The following is a 14,396-nucleotide window of genomic DNA, read 5'->3' as shown; positions in this document are numbered from 1 at the left end:
ATGATTTCAAAAAAGCACAGTTAAGCGCCTATAGTGTGTGACTGGGGTGCCTAAATGGCCGCCTCCAAAACTACCTCTTTGGACTTATGCCATAGCTATTTAGTTCAACACAAAAATATGTCTACGTATAGGTATAAAACACCAAGAAAGTTTACACATAGGGTATATAGGTATAGTGTACCGGTAGTTTGTATCTATGTCAAAAAAAGCCAGCTAGCTCGACAAACATTGTACTAAAACTGTCAAACTGTCAAACTTCTCGTGTACCGAACTGTCAAATCAAATTTCAAGTTTCTTAAATTTTCTGAAGATTTTCCATTTTATTAATTTTTCACTCCGTACGAACCTACTAAGCTTTAGAAACCATTAACAGAAAAAATAAATAACTGGTTATAGGGCAATAGGGATTCAGTATTAAATATGTAGATATATAATAGCAATGTTAATTTTTTTTAAAAGAGAACTCGTCTTATTGTCTCTACTGATTACAAGAGAGCTGGTGCATTCTTGCCCAGAGAATCGGCATAGCGATTCAACGGGGAAATGCTGCCAGCACCATTCTCCATTCTTGGCACCATTCCACGCGGATATGATTTATACCGTAACTATCTGTAAATATTTAGTTCTTAAATTGTGAATTGTAAATTGTATACTATTGTAAAATTTCAATGTACAATTATATCTACGTAATATACCTCTAAGAGCTCAGACATCAGAGACGAGACGGTTATTATATTATTAGAAAGCTATCTTGAACGTAGGTTGTTAAAGTAATTATCTTCTAAACATTGCATTTTTTCAAAATATATAATCACACATTTATCGGATTTGCTTTCATCTACTAAGACCTACCACCATGGCGGTACCATCATCATAAGATCGAATAATAGCCCCCATAATGATAATACCTACTCTCAAGCCGCTGTATTCTTTTTTACGTCGTTTCGAAAAGACTGTCTGGAAGAGATCACTCTGATAACTCTTAGGACCTGTTTGTTATAGATAAAGTTTATCCTGCGAATAACTTATGATTAGGATTATTTTTGTCCATAGAAATATCTTGAAAATACAGTGGAATTCAATGGTGAAAATGAATAATACATCAGAAAATGTTATCAGTTGGATATTGTCATCTTCCAAATAGCGTTATCCACAACTGTTGAAACAGGCCTTTAGCGATATATGAGCCCTTTTTGTACATAGTTTGTGCACATTATTGCTGTGCTTAAAAATGTAAGCTATGTAAATAAAAATAAAGCTTAATGTGATGCGCTCAAAACTCATAAACGACTGGACTTTTAAATGTGCTAGTACTTTGTAGAAGGTTTATGGCAAAAGAAAAAAAAAAGAAACTTTGAAATTTCGTTCTTCGGAAAAAGAAAACACGATGATTGTTTAAACTTTACACTTATTGCAAATGCAACGAATACAAAAACAAAGTCAAATATAAAAACTGGGACCTATTGAACATGGTGTCTCATTTTCAAGAAGATGAAAAAAAGTCAATTATCTAAGTAATGTGATTACTTATAATTGAGTTGGAATTACGAGATTTCACAGAGACGCTCACCGCATAGTAATCATGTTATAATACACACAACTAAAAATAAACTTAGTACGAGTATAACAACGCTTGCTTCACCCACACATTGACACATCCATTATATAGAAATTAATTAATTTTAGTTAACGTTTTCTTAACTATATGTTTACGATTTAGCCTGTAATATCCCATAGCTAGTCATAGGCCTCTTTCCCTATGTAGGAGAACGATCAGAGCTTAATCACCTCGCTGCTCTAATACGGGTTGACAGGGGCTATATGTTTACAAAATAGTAACCCAAATATATGTCCTCAGTTTTGAATACGAGATCTTCTAGCACAGAAACCATACGGTAACGATGGTTTTTAATAGGTTTAATGTAAGTATTTTCCTGTCTCGACTGTTCATTCATTTGAATTTATCGTTTTAGAATTTTATATCTGAACGGAAAAAGTAAAGTGAAAAAACTCTCTTTTTTTATGTCACTAGGTCGGCAAACAAGCGTACGGCTCACCTGATGGTATGAGATTACCGTAGCTTATAGACGCCTGCAACACCAGAAGCATCGCAAGCGCGTTGCCGACCCAATCCCCAATCCCCCCAGGAGCTCTGGCCACCTTACTCATCAACAGGAACTCAATACTGCTTGAAAACAATATTATTTTGCTGTGACCTTCTGTAAGGTCGAGGTACTACCCCAGTCGGGCTGCTCCATATTTTGAGCAGGAAATTCCTGCTGTGCCCTACCTCAGTTCTCTTTCTGTCATCTATACTTATCAGAAATATAATTAAAATATCAGAATCAAGCTCCAGTATCTACGCTGTAAACGCGATCCGTTATGCATTTGTAAGTTATAGGTACTTCAGTCAGCCCAGCCTATCGCAGTCTGCTGGACATTGGTCTCCCCAAGTTCGCGCCACACATCCCGGTTTTCCGCAATCCTCATCCAAGTAGTTAGTAACCCTAGTAGTTGTAGATACCAACTATTTTTAACCGACTTCCAAAAAAGGAGGAGGTTCTCAATTCGACTGTATTTTTTTTTATGTATGTTACATCAGAACTTTTGACTGGGTGGACCGATTTCGACAAATTTTGTTTTAATCGAAAGGTGGTGTGTGTCAATTGGTCCCATTTAAATTTATTTGAGATCTAACGGCTACTTTTCTAGCTATATCTAATAATGCGTTTTTACCATTTAACATTTAAACATTATTGTACTAAATCAATGCAATCGACCAGGGATTATATAATTGTGTTTGCTTGCAAACGAAAAAAAAACCGACTTCAATTACATCGAAGAGAAATACAACGTAGATCGACGAAAAAATAGTCAAGTAACTACGCGTTATCAAAGATTACTCAAAAAGTAGTTATCAGATCTCGATAAAATTTATATGTGACCACATGATAAACATCAGCTTTCGATTAAATTAAAAATTATCAAAATCGGTACACCCAGTAAAAAGTTATTACGGATTTTCGAGAGTTTCCCTCGATTTCTCTGGGATCCCATCATCAGATCCTAGTTTCCTTATCACGGTACCAAACTAGGGATATCCCCTTTCTAACAAAAAAAGAATTATCAAAATCGGTATACCCAGTAAAAAGTTATGCGGTATAATACAATGTAGGTCGACGAAAGAAGCGTCAAGTAAAAACGCATTATTAGATATAACTCGAAAAGTAGTCGTTATTATTATTATTAATACTCTTTATTGTACACCATTAAAAGAAACAACAGAGAAAAAAAACATAAAACGAAAGATGTACAAAGGCGGTCTTATCGCTGAAAGAGCGATCTCTTCCAGACAACCTTTGGGTATAGGACACGAAATAGAAACTGCAGTTAGGAAGTAAACAAACGATTGGTGTGCAATTAGAATACTCGAACAAAGTACTAATAGACAATATATAATAATAATAATAAACATACATAACACTTACATATATAAAATACACATATTATATATATATATATATATATATATATATATATATATATACACACATAGTAAATATATATTATATCATACAAAGACGATATAGGCGATCATGACGTGCTTAGTGACAAATAATGTAGTTTAAGGTATTTTTTGAAGGAGAAGAGAGATTGAGCTTGTCTAATAGGAAGAGGAAGAGAGTTCCAAAGTTGGACAGCTTTAACGGAGAAGGAGTTAGAGTAATAAGAAGTGGTATGAGACGGAATTTTTAGGATTAAATTGGTGTCAGATCGAAGGGAACGATCATGGGTGTCGCAAAGAAACTCAAAGCGTTCCTTGAGGTAAGAAGGTGAATCAGGGTGAAACAAAACGCGATATAGCAGTGAGAGGATATGAGTATTCCTGCGGAAGCGGATTGGGAGCCACTTGAGTTGATTGCGGAAATTGGAGACATGGTCATATTTACGAAGACCAAATATGAACCGTATACAGAGATTTTGGAGGCGCTCAAGTTTATTTAATTGCTCCTCCTTAAGGTCGAGAAAGCAAGTATCAGCATAGTCAAGAATTGGTAGAAGGAGTGTCTGTGCTAACGCAATTTTGGTGGGCAGTGGAAGGAAATATTGTAGTCGACGAAGTGAATTGATTGCAGCAAACACCTTACGGCTCAACTCGTTCACCTGAGGTGTCCAGGAGAGACAGTTATCAAAAATCACACCGAGATTTTTTACTTTGTCACAGAAGTTAATGGCAGTTTTGTCAAAGATGACAGGTGGAACAAGTGACCAATCTATTCGACAAGCTAGTTTTGGACTGCCAATTACAATTACTTGACATTTTTCAGGATTAACCTTTAGTCCAAATGAGGTCGTTAGATCTCAAATAAATTTAAATGGGACCAATTGGCACACACCACCTTTCGATTAAAACAAAATTCGTCGAAATCGGTCTACCCGGTCAAAAGTTCTGATGTAACATACACAAAAAAAAAAAAAAAAAAATACAGTCGAATTGAGAACCTCCTCCTTTTTTGGAAGTCGGTTAAAAATTAATACAATAAAAATTACAAAATTAATACAATCGCCGACCTTTCTTTTAATCTTTTTCTATAGGTACATAAAATTAACTTAATTTCAATTTGAAATCATTTTGTGCGTTGTTCTTACTCCAGTCATTCTGTCACTTAACACTCAACCTATTAGTTTCCACTTGAGTTATATCCAGTTTTTAGCTGACTTTCAAAAAAGGAGGAGGTTCTCAATTCGATTGTATTTTTTTTTTATGTATGTTACATCAGAACTTTTGACCGTGTGGACCGATTTCGACAATTTTTTTTTAATCGAAAGGTGGTGTGCGTCAATTGGTCCCATTTAAATTTATTAGAGATCTAACAACTACTTTTCGAGTTATATCTAATAATGCGTTTTTACTTGACGCTTTTTTCGTCGAACTACGTTGTATTATACCGCATAACTTTCTACTAGATGTACCGATTTTGATAATTTTTTTGTTGGAAAGAGAATATCCCTAGTTTGGTACCATGATAAGGAAACCAGGATCTGATGATGGGATCCCAGAGAAATCGAGGGAAACTCTCGAAAATCCGCAATAATTTTTTCGTCGATCCACGTTGTATTACTCGTCCATGTAATTGAAGTCGGTTTTTTTTTTGTTTGCGAGCACAATTATTGAAGTCAAACTTCTTTAAGATCGTTGTCATTTGAAACGCGATGAAGCGAAAATCGTCGTTACGTATGTTACGTTATTTATTCTCATAGTTGAGTTCGTTTCTAGTAACAGCACAATGCATGTGTGTCTCAAGATCACCTTCTCATCATATTTGTATTTTTGCGTAACTCTGATAGTAACAAAAATGTTCACAGTGTCAACACACAGCAATTCACAGACCCCACAATCCATATTGTAACAAAGCAACATTCGTGTCCCAGATAACCACTCAAACTTTTTACGTTTGTCACATTTTTGACGCCACGCAACGCAACGCTTACTGTTAGTATCGACATGTCTTCATACGAGGAATTAGATGCAATGGTGAGGATATTTAGGCATCGTAACAATACTGAACTAAATTGAATTAAGGCTTTCTTACCGTTGCTACTATATCATGTATGCCCAAAATTTATCTGGTATAAATCGCTCTTCTACACATCTATACAAATAAATAAAATTGTCTGTTTGTAATATTAAAATAACGCTTTTTACAATATGCATATGGATGTATACATGGTACATATACCAAAATGACATTTTTTACAATTTTTGTCCGTCTGTCTGTCTGTTTGTATGTCTGTCTGTTTGTTTTTAGTTAATCTCTGAAACGGCGGGGCCGATTTTGACGAGACTTTCACTGGAAGATAGCTGATGTAATAAAGAGTAACTTAGGTTATTTTTATTTTAGAAATTTGTTGATTTTCAACATTTTTTTTAATTCCACGTGGACGAAGTCGCGGCCACAGCTAGCTTAAAATAATTTTAGAGGTAAAATGCAATATAAAATAACTACGTAGTAAGTGTCTGGTCACTTTTAAACTTTATTTTATTATGTGGGTTAATAAGTAAAAGCTACAGACAGTTAAAATAATAAATGAAAAGACGATTTAATTTTATACAAGGTTTAATACGTTTACTGCATAAATACACTTGGTATGAATTTATTAAGTTTACTTCGATAGTAAATCTCGTTTCTCTCCTCGACCTCTTTCTACAAAATCCGGTGTAAATACATCACTAGTATTAATATTTACCTGTTTATAAAATGGGAATGTGTCAATAAAGCGGGACTAACTACCAGCCAATTAAAGCGGCTGAAGGCAGGGGTTTGGTCGGTAGTGCACCCCAAGTGCTGAAGCCGACATACGGTCTAGGAATGCCTACCCGGGCATCCTGGATGTCACTCGTAAATACACTGCGATATAAAAAAAAACTACCAGGAGAATCAATTATTAAATTTTATTTTACTCTAAGTATCTCAGCATTAATTTATGTCATAGTTTAAATAACAAAACTTAATTAACCCTACACATTATTGTACATATTCTTTTGCTGTTATTTTGTCAACGATATGGGATATAATTTGTGGTATTTCTTGGATCCCTCGTATGCAAAATGCAAAAAAAACTATGATTTGTAGGGGAAGTTATTGTTAACTATTATGTTTGAAACAGGAATTCCAAAATTTTCAAACAATTTTCATATAATTTTTATTTCTTTTTATCTAGGCTATCTGGATTCCAGATAGATGCATATTTCTGCACTAACTTCCCATATAAATCATCATTATTTACTTGCAATTTTCAAGAGGGTAAATAAAGACTAAAGAGTGATTCCTGGTAAGCCTTGCAGAGGCCACGTATTTATTTATTCAAGCGCTTGATGGTCCAATAATATATTTATAAAAAAGTGGCTCAACACTTATGCAATATCCAATAGATAATAACCAATAAATTATGACCCTTCTGATGTATTCACGACGACAGTTCGATGAACGCTCAGAACGAATTTGTGCTTATACAAATATTTGATTCTGTTCTCATTCTTGAGGGTTTTCCCATTCTTTAGTGTATAATACCGTTAATTCTGATTATTATCATAAATACGTAACAACGATCGTTACTTTTGAAATATTTTTGTTTATAGTGTCCAATTTTCGTATTGGGCAGTGGTCTAAAAAGGTAACAAATCTGTCGAATTGTCCCTAACCGAGATTCAAACAACTGCCAGAAAGATAACAATCAGTGCTGTGACCTTTGCACCAAATTCTCTTAAACAATTTACTACTATGTATACTGACTAGCTGTGCCCAGCGATTTTACCCGCGTTAATTTAAGGACTAAAACTTGCTACAGTAATTTTAGCTCTCAAAAAAGAATATTTCCCATTTTTGTGACATTTCTTATTTATCATCAGCTCCTATGTATAGCATTATATTATCTAGCCTATAGTACATGGACTATCTAAAACAAAAATAATTTTTGAGTTCTCACCAGTACTTCCTAAGATTAGCGTTTTCAAACAAACTAACAAACAAAAGAAACTCCTTAGCTTTATAATACTACTAGCTGACCCCACAAACGTTATTTTCCATATATATTATTAACTCCCTTAATCCCCCCCCCTTTATAACTTAGGGGTATGAAAAATAGATGTTGGCCGAGTCTCAGACCTACCCGACATGCACTCAAAATTCCATAAAAATCGGTCCAGCCCTCCTTTCAGAGGAGTATTATAACTAACAATGTGACACGAAAATTTTATATATGTATAAGATAGTACCTGTAGATATAGAGGAACAGTTCTAAGCGGTGTGTATGAGCGTCAAGTGCCGTTACCGGCGCGTGCGCGACCGCGGGTCAAACAGAGCGTGTCCAGACCAACAAACGCATCACTACAGACCTTATTAGATGTTATCAAGAACCGTACACTGACGTCGGCACTGCTGACATACTTCCCATCCCTTTCTGGTTTATGACTTCACAAGTTTCGACCAGGATAAAACAAGTTTGTTCTAAGAGTATTGGGATAACTGGTCACAAATATTGCTGCACATTTCCTTCATGCTCTGGGCATGAGATAACATTGTCAATTAATTCTAAGCTAATCCTAGGATAGATTAACTATTTGTGTTGATTTACTATCCACGGCTCGGTCACCAACCCGCCTGCCCAGCGTGGTGACTATGGGCAAAACACATGAGTTCACGTTATTTTTGGCGTAAATTTGTGGAGGCTTATATCAAGCAGTGGACTGTATAGGCTGTAATGATGACTATCCACGGCTAGTTTCTCTATTTAGATTTTTCCGGATTTGTCCTAGTTTTAACGGTGCCTGAAATCCGTTGGGATTTTCCTAAAATGAAATGGAAACAAAAACAACCAGTAATTAATCAAAACTTTAATATCAATACCGGTAAATTGACATTCTTTAAAAGTTTAAAAACTCTGTCACAGGTTCCTATTATAAATAAACATACTTTCAACCAAAACACGTTATCCTAAACTGTGTCGGTATACGGCTGACCGTATGGAAAGCCACGACATTGGAAGATATGGTCTGACAGCTGACACTCAACACAACTGACAGAAACAATTGTATGGCGATATAGTACGATTTGATTAGTAACTGAGTAGCTCGCGCGGTTTCACTTGCTACCATATTTACGGTTACGGTTGTACTATGATATACAGCATGATAGCCTGTTGTATTTTTGGATACTTAACATGACTGGGTTTGTTTTAAACTGCATTACTTAAAAAATCAACTTAATATTTTTTTAAAACAACTTTATTAACAACAATACGCAAATGTATTTCAAGTATATAAAATACTAGCTTTTACCCGCGGCTTCGCTAGCATTGATTTTTTTTTAAATATAAAGTATCCACTTCTAATACCTCCGAGGATATGTGTACAAAGTTTCATGATGATCGGTTAAGTAGTTTTCGCGCGAAAGCGTTACCAACAAACTTACATTCACATTTATCTTAATATATATAAATCTCGTGTCACAATGTTTGTCCTCAATGGACTCCTAAACTACTTAACCGATTTTAATCAAATTTGAACACCGTGTGCAGTTTGATCCAACTTAAAAGATAGGCTATATTTTATTTTGATATATTATGTTATTATTATATTTCAGAAAAAAAATAAGGTGATACGAAGTTCGCCAGGTCAGCTAGTAATATTATAAGGGATGCTTTGTAAAATGACGATCCATACGCACGTGCTTTTGATTGATACAGCGCTACTGGAGACGAAAAAAAATTAATAAGAAGAGAAGAAGGATCTAAAGATAATTTTTAAGTGCTATACTTTTTATACAAACATTATCCATTGTTCTATACTGTAAACCATAAGACAAGTATGTGAAGAAACACTCAATTGACCAAGCCAGCTACGAACGCAGCACTCTAACAGAAAAATTAAGTTTGTAATTCAAAATCAGCTAAACGATAGCTAACAAATCATTTTTTGTCTAATGGATCCGCAGAATATTTGCTCTACGCTGCACTGCTCTGCGGAACAAACTAACAAGTCTACGTCTCAACATACGTCGAAGTTTATAAACAAGTCTACGCCACTATGTCCGTTACCTCGACCTTGCCCCACTACGTCGGTCACTGACCTCCTGCAGCAACATCTTATCATTAGAATCAATATTTATTCATCTCAATAACGGTAACATTTATAAATTTAGACGTTCAAGGTTAATGAACGAGGTAAATGACGAATATTGATGGCAAATAGCCATTTTGATTTTATGATTTCCTATGACATTACTATGAGATTTTCATAAAGAGCACATTCATGTTTGTACCCGTAATAATGGTGTAAATGATATAATCAGGAATGTATAAGATATACTCAAGGATTTCTTATTCTATCTATTTTATAAATACCTATATATTTTCCTTAGTAGAATAAGCAATTTATAGGTTTTACGAAACTGCCGATCGAATAATTAAAATGTAACTAAATAATAATAACTAAAAATAAAATCTATGACAATTTTTAGATCTCGACGTCACAGAGCTTACTAAACACGGAAAATACTTATAAATCTATCAATGTATTTACTACTAGCGACCCGCCCCGGCTTCGCACGGGTGCAATGCTGATACTAAATATACTACAGAATGTCTTTAATTATAGTATGAAACTAGCTTATAGCATGGTTATTAATATAATAACAACATTCAAATATGCGTCGTTAGATTACACGTTGTTACAGAATGCGTTGAAGAAATAAAGGTTCACTGCTCGTTCCCCGTAGGTGATAGCGTGATATTATGTAGCCTATATATTGACCCGACTTTTTAATAATATTGGTGCCAAATTTGAAGTAAATCCATGCAGTACTTTTTGAATTTATCCCGGACATACACACAGACAAACTGACAAACAGACAAAAGTTCTAAAAACCATATTTTTTGCTTCGGTGTCGATTTTAGATCACACCCCAAGTATTCTTTTAAAAAAATATTCAATGTACAGTTTTGACTTTCATTTTATTATATGTAATATAGATTTAACTTGAAGTAATATTTAACTTGAAGTAATCCTGTATCCTTTGAATAACTTAAATATTTATTTGACCTACTTAGAAATGAAATGGTTGCTTTCAATCATATTCTGCTTAAATACCCAACTTTACTTAACATCAAAATATACACATACATACACCATATCATATGATTTAAGCCAACTTTTTCTTTTCAGTGTAATAACGGTTTCCTGTTGTTTTTGTCGCTTTCGTTGTTATTTCTGATCGTTTGTGTAAAACCCATACTTAAAATGTAGTGGATGAAAGTGGCAAAAGGTAAAAATTATGCTATTATACTTAATGTTTTTGATTTAGGTACATATTTATAAAGGAAATTGTAAACTTATCTCGTGCTTAGAAATGGTGTGTACCGTATAATAGGCAGTTTAATTTCATGCCTTTTGTCTAATATTTTTATAAATAAAAATTTAAGATCGTGTTAGCATAAACTTGTTTTATTAACTGGTGCAACGGGCCCTTAATATAACAATTTAGTGTTGGGGATATGGAGAGTGCTGAGAGAAGCTATGTGGCTACGGCATTAAAGAATATAGCCACCCCTCTTTTTCCGTGGGTGTCGTAAGAGGCGACTAAGAGATAACACAGTTCCACTACTACCTTGGAATTTATAAAGCCAACTGATGGCGGAATAACTATCCAACTGCTGGCTTTGAAATACACAGGCCGAAAACGGGCAGCAGCGTCTTCGGTGCTACAAAGCCAGCCCTGCGGTCACCAACCCGCCTGCCCAGCGTGGTGACTATGGGCAACACACTGGAGTTTACGTCATTTTTGGCGCGAACTTGTGGACGCCTATGTCTAGCAGTGGCCTGCGATAGGCTGATATGTGTGAAGAATTAGAACTATTTTTAACTTAATTATTTGTAGTTCTCGGTTGTGAGTCTGACTATTTGGTTTTTTTTTTGTCTGCAATATTCAATTTAGTTTACAACCTCAACCGCACATATCTTTCCTTTTCGTGACTTCTCTATCCTGTGTAAGGAAATCAAATGTGTCTCTCGAACATCACTAGAAGCTATTTTACCTAAGAATTAATTTAGTTAATCTATTTTAATGTCTCCATCACACATTTCGTATCTTTTTCTGTAACATTTGCTTGTAACTTAAAGATGATGTTAACACGCTAAATCACCCGTGCCCCGTGGTTGTTCGCATTTCGCGCGCAGATTAACAAGATTAAATTAATTTTAAGTAGGTATGCGGAATAAAACGTAAAGGCGAAAGTATTTTTAATGTTACACTGAAAGTGATTATTGTCGAAATCATCTCATAAGTCGAGAAAGTGTAACGGCGCCACGTTTCCAAAACCGATCTCAGTGCCTTGTTATGTTTTTATGTTTGTGACCGCGATCTTGCGGTTTCTTATTGTTACGAGAAGCCTCATTTCACTTCGATTATTTGTAACCTTATTCGAAATAAATTTTGTTATTTTAATATTTTTGTATGTTGATAAAAACATTTCGAAACATTTTTCGTAGAAGAAACAGTAGGAAAATTCGTAAAGTTTTGATTGAATTTTTAAGCGAATTAAAAAAATTTGTAGGTCTCAATTCAACTGTACTTTTTTTATATATGCTACCTTATAAATTTTGACTGGGTGTAGCGATTTTGATGATTCTTTTTAATTGAAACCTGCCTGCATGCCTATCATGTGGTGCTACTTAAATTTGATCGAGGTCTAACTTACTTCACTGACTGTCTGACTCTACTTCATGATTGACTGTTTAACGTCTACCAACGTACTACTACTACTTGTCGATGTAATTTACTTTTTTTTTTTTCATTTGCAACAAACACAATTATACAATCTGATATTTGTGTTTTGGTGTATAATAAAGTGTATTGTTATGTAATGTTATACAATGACTACAGAAGAAAAAGCGTGATTTTTCCCAAAAACTGATTTTGCGACATTTATCCTCGTATTACTAAAACCTGAGCGCGTGAGTTTGTGAGACTTTGGAGACAACATTTATACAATTGTAAAAGATTGTCAAACTTTCAATCTAGTCTGATTCATTCCAAAATTAAATCGCTAATGTGATTGCATTGAATATGAACAAATAGAAATTTTTAAACTGTGTCCAATCATTGTGTGGGCATACAGTAGTTTGACGCACATACGATTTGTGTGGGCCAGATTGTATGGCCTAAATATTAACCATTAGCGAGCGTGAAACTCACAACCTCAAGTAACGTATTTACAACCACTGCACCAATCTTAAGTCGTAAAAGATCGTTGATTACAAGAGTCAATAGTCCAGATTTTCCACTAGAGTGGCTCATACACTATTCAGTGATAACGGGTCTGGCGGCCGCAGCGAGCAGAACGGTATTACGGTACGTCCCAACCTACTAATTTATCTAATATATGCTAGCTTCCACCCGCGTCTTCGCCTGCGTGATACCAGGAGAAAAATGAGTAGCAGGATTCGCTTTTCCATACTTTTTTCATTGATGCTCTACCCCTATTGGTGGTAACATGATGTGCCGATCCTATCCCAAATACCCCCATAAGCTTTGGTCACCTTACTCACCAACTGGAACACAACACTGCTTGAAAATAGTATTATTTAGCTGTAATCTTCTGTAAAATCGAGGTACCCCAGTTGGACTGCTACATTTTTGAGCAGGAAATTTCCTGCTATGCCCTACCTCAGTTAATATATTCGAGAGCCTCTAGAATTCCTGCAATTTATGGTATCCGACACTGAAACTGCTACTGACTCTCCTCTAACTGAACTAAACTGGCAGGTACCAACATTATAAAGCTAATGCAAAGCATAATACAGATTAGATAAGTATACACAGGTAGTGCGGGTATCTGAACCAAATTATCAACGCTTTCAAAAACTTTCAAGTTATTTTGAAGTGTGTGATGATTCAGATTTTTATAGGTGGGTATACTTATAGCGAGTTAGCGACATAAATAATATTTCTATATTACCTATTTGGTTGACCTTAATTACAATTTAAATTTTGACGCCGGAACAAAGAAAAGAAAACCGTTACCACTTTGCACAATAACAGAAGTATGACAGATTGTACTTCGTGAGGTTCTAGAAGTTAGACAACTGAAGCTCGTATAGATGTCGTTAAACTGACTCTTATTTGACTGAAATTTATTTCAAAAAATCGTCAAATATTGCTTTAAAAAAATAACTTAAATAGTAAAAAAAAAGCAAATTATCTATATAAATAAAAATGAATGTTGCTAAGCGCATAACTCGAGAATGCCTCGACCATATCGGCTAATTTATTTTTTGTATGTTTCTTAAGGCCCACGGAAGGTTTTCATAGAAAAAAAAAACAAAATTTAATTTTTACTTTTAACTTTTGACAGAACGAAGTCTGTCCGGGCAGCTAGTATTACAATAATTTCATTGTTTTGACTTGCTCTACGTTTTAAAATGTTTCCTGGTATGAGGGTCTTTTTCCCAAATTCATCCCACGGAACTGAATCTTTTTGAGACAAAAGTAGCTTTGTGTTGTTCTAAGCTATAGTTAAACTAAAAGATTTGTTATTTCCCTTGTATCGGATTGTTTGCGTACCAAAAGGTCCATCTAAATTTTCGCATAAAGCCAAATATTTCTTCATTCGAGTAAGCTTCAAAAGCACTTTTTACTCGTCAGTTTGTAAATTCAAATTATATATCTTTGATAAACTTATTAATTAATATTGAATGTGAAATTACCACCGATTCGAAATTAGAACTTTTATAAGAAGAATCGGCAAGAAACTCAGTAATTATTCTTGAAAAAAGGTCAATCATGTCTTATAAAAGATATTTGATTGAGTCTGTCTGTAACATCCGACTGCTGGGCTTA

This window comes from Melitaea cinxia, chromosome 22 (assembly GCF_905220565.1).
Source record: "Melitaea cinxia chromosome 22, ilMelCinx1.1, whole genome shotgun sequence".
In the NCBI taxonomy this organism is placed as follows: Eukaryota; Metazoa; Arthropoda; class Insecta; order Lepidoptera; family Nymphalidae; genus Melitaea; species Melitaea cinxia.
This window is presented reverse-complemented; position numbering follows the sequence as displayed.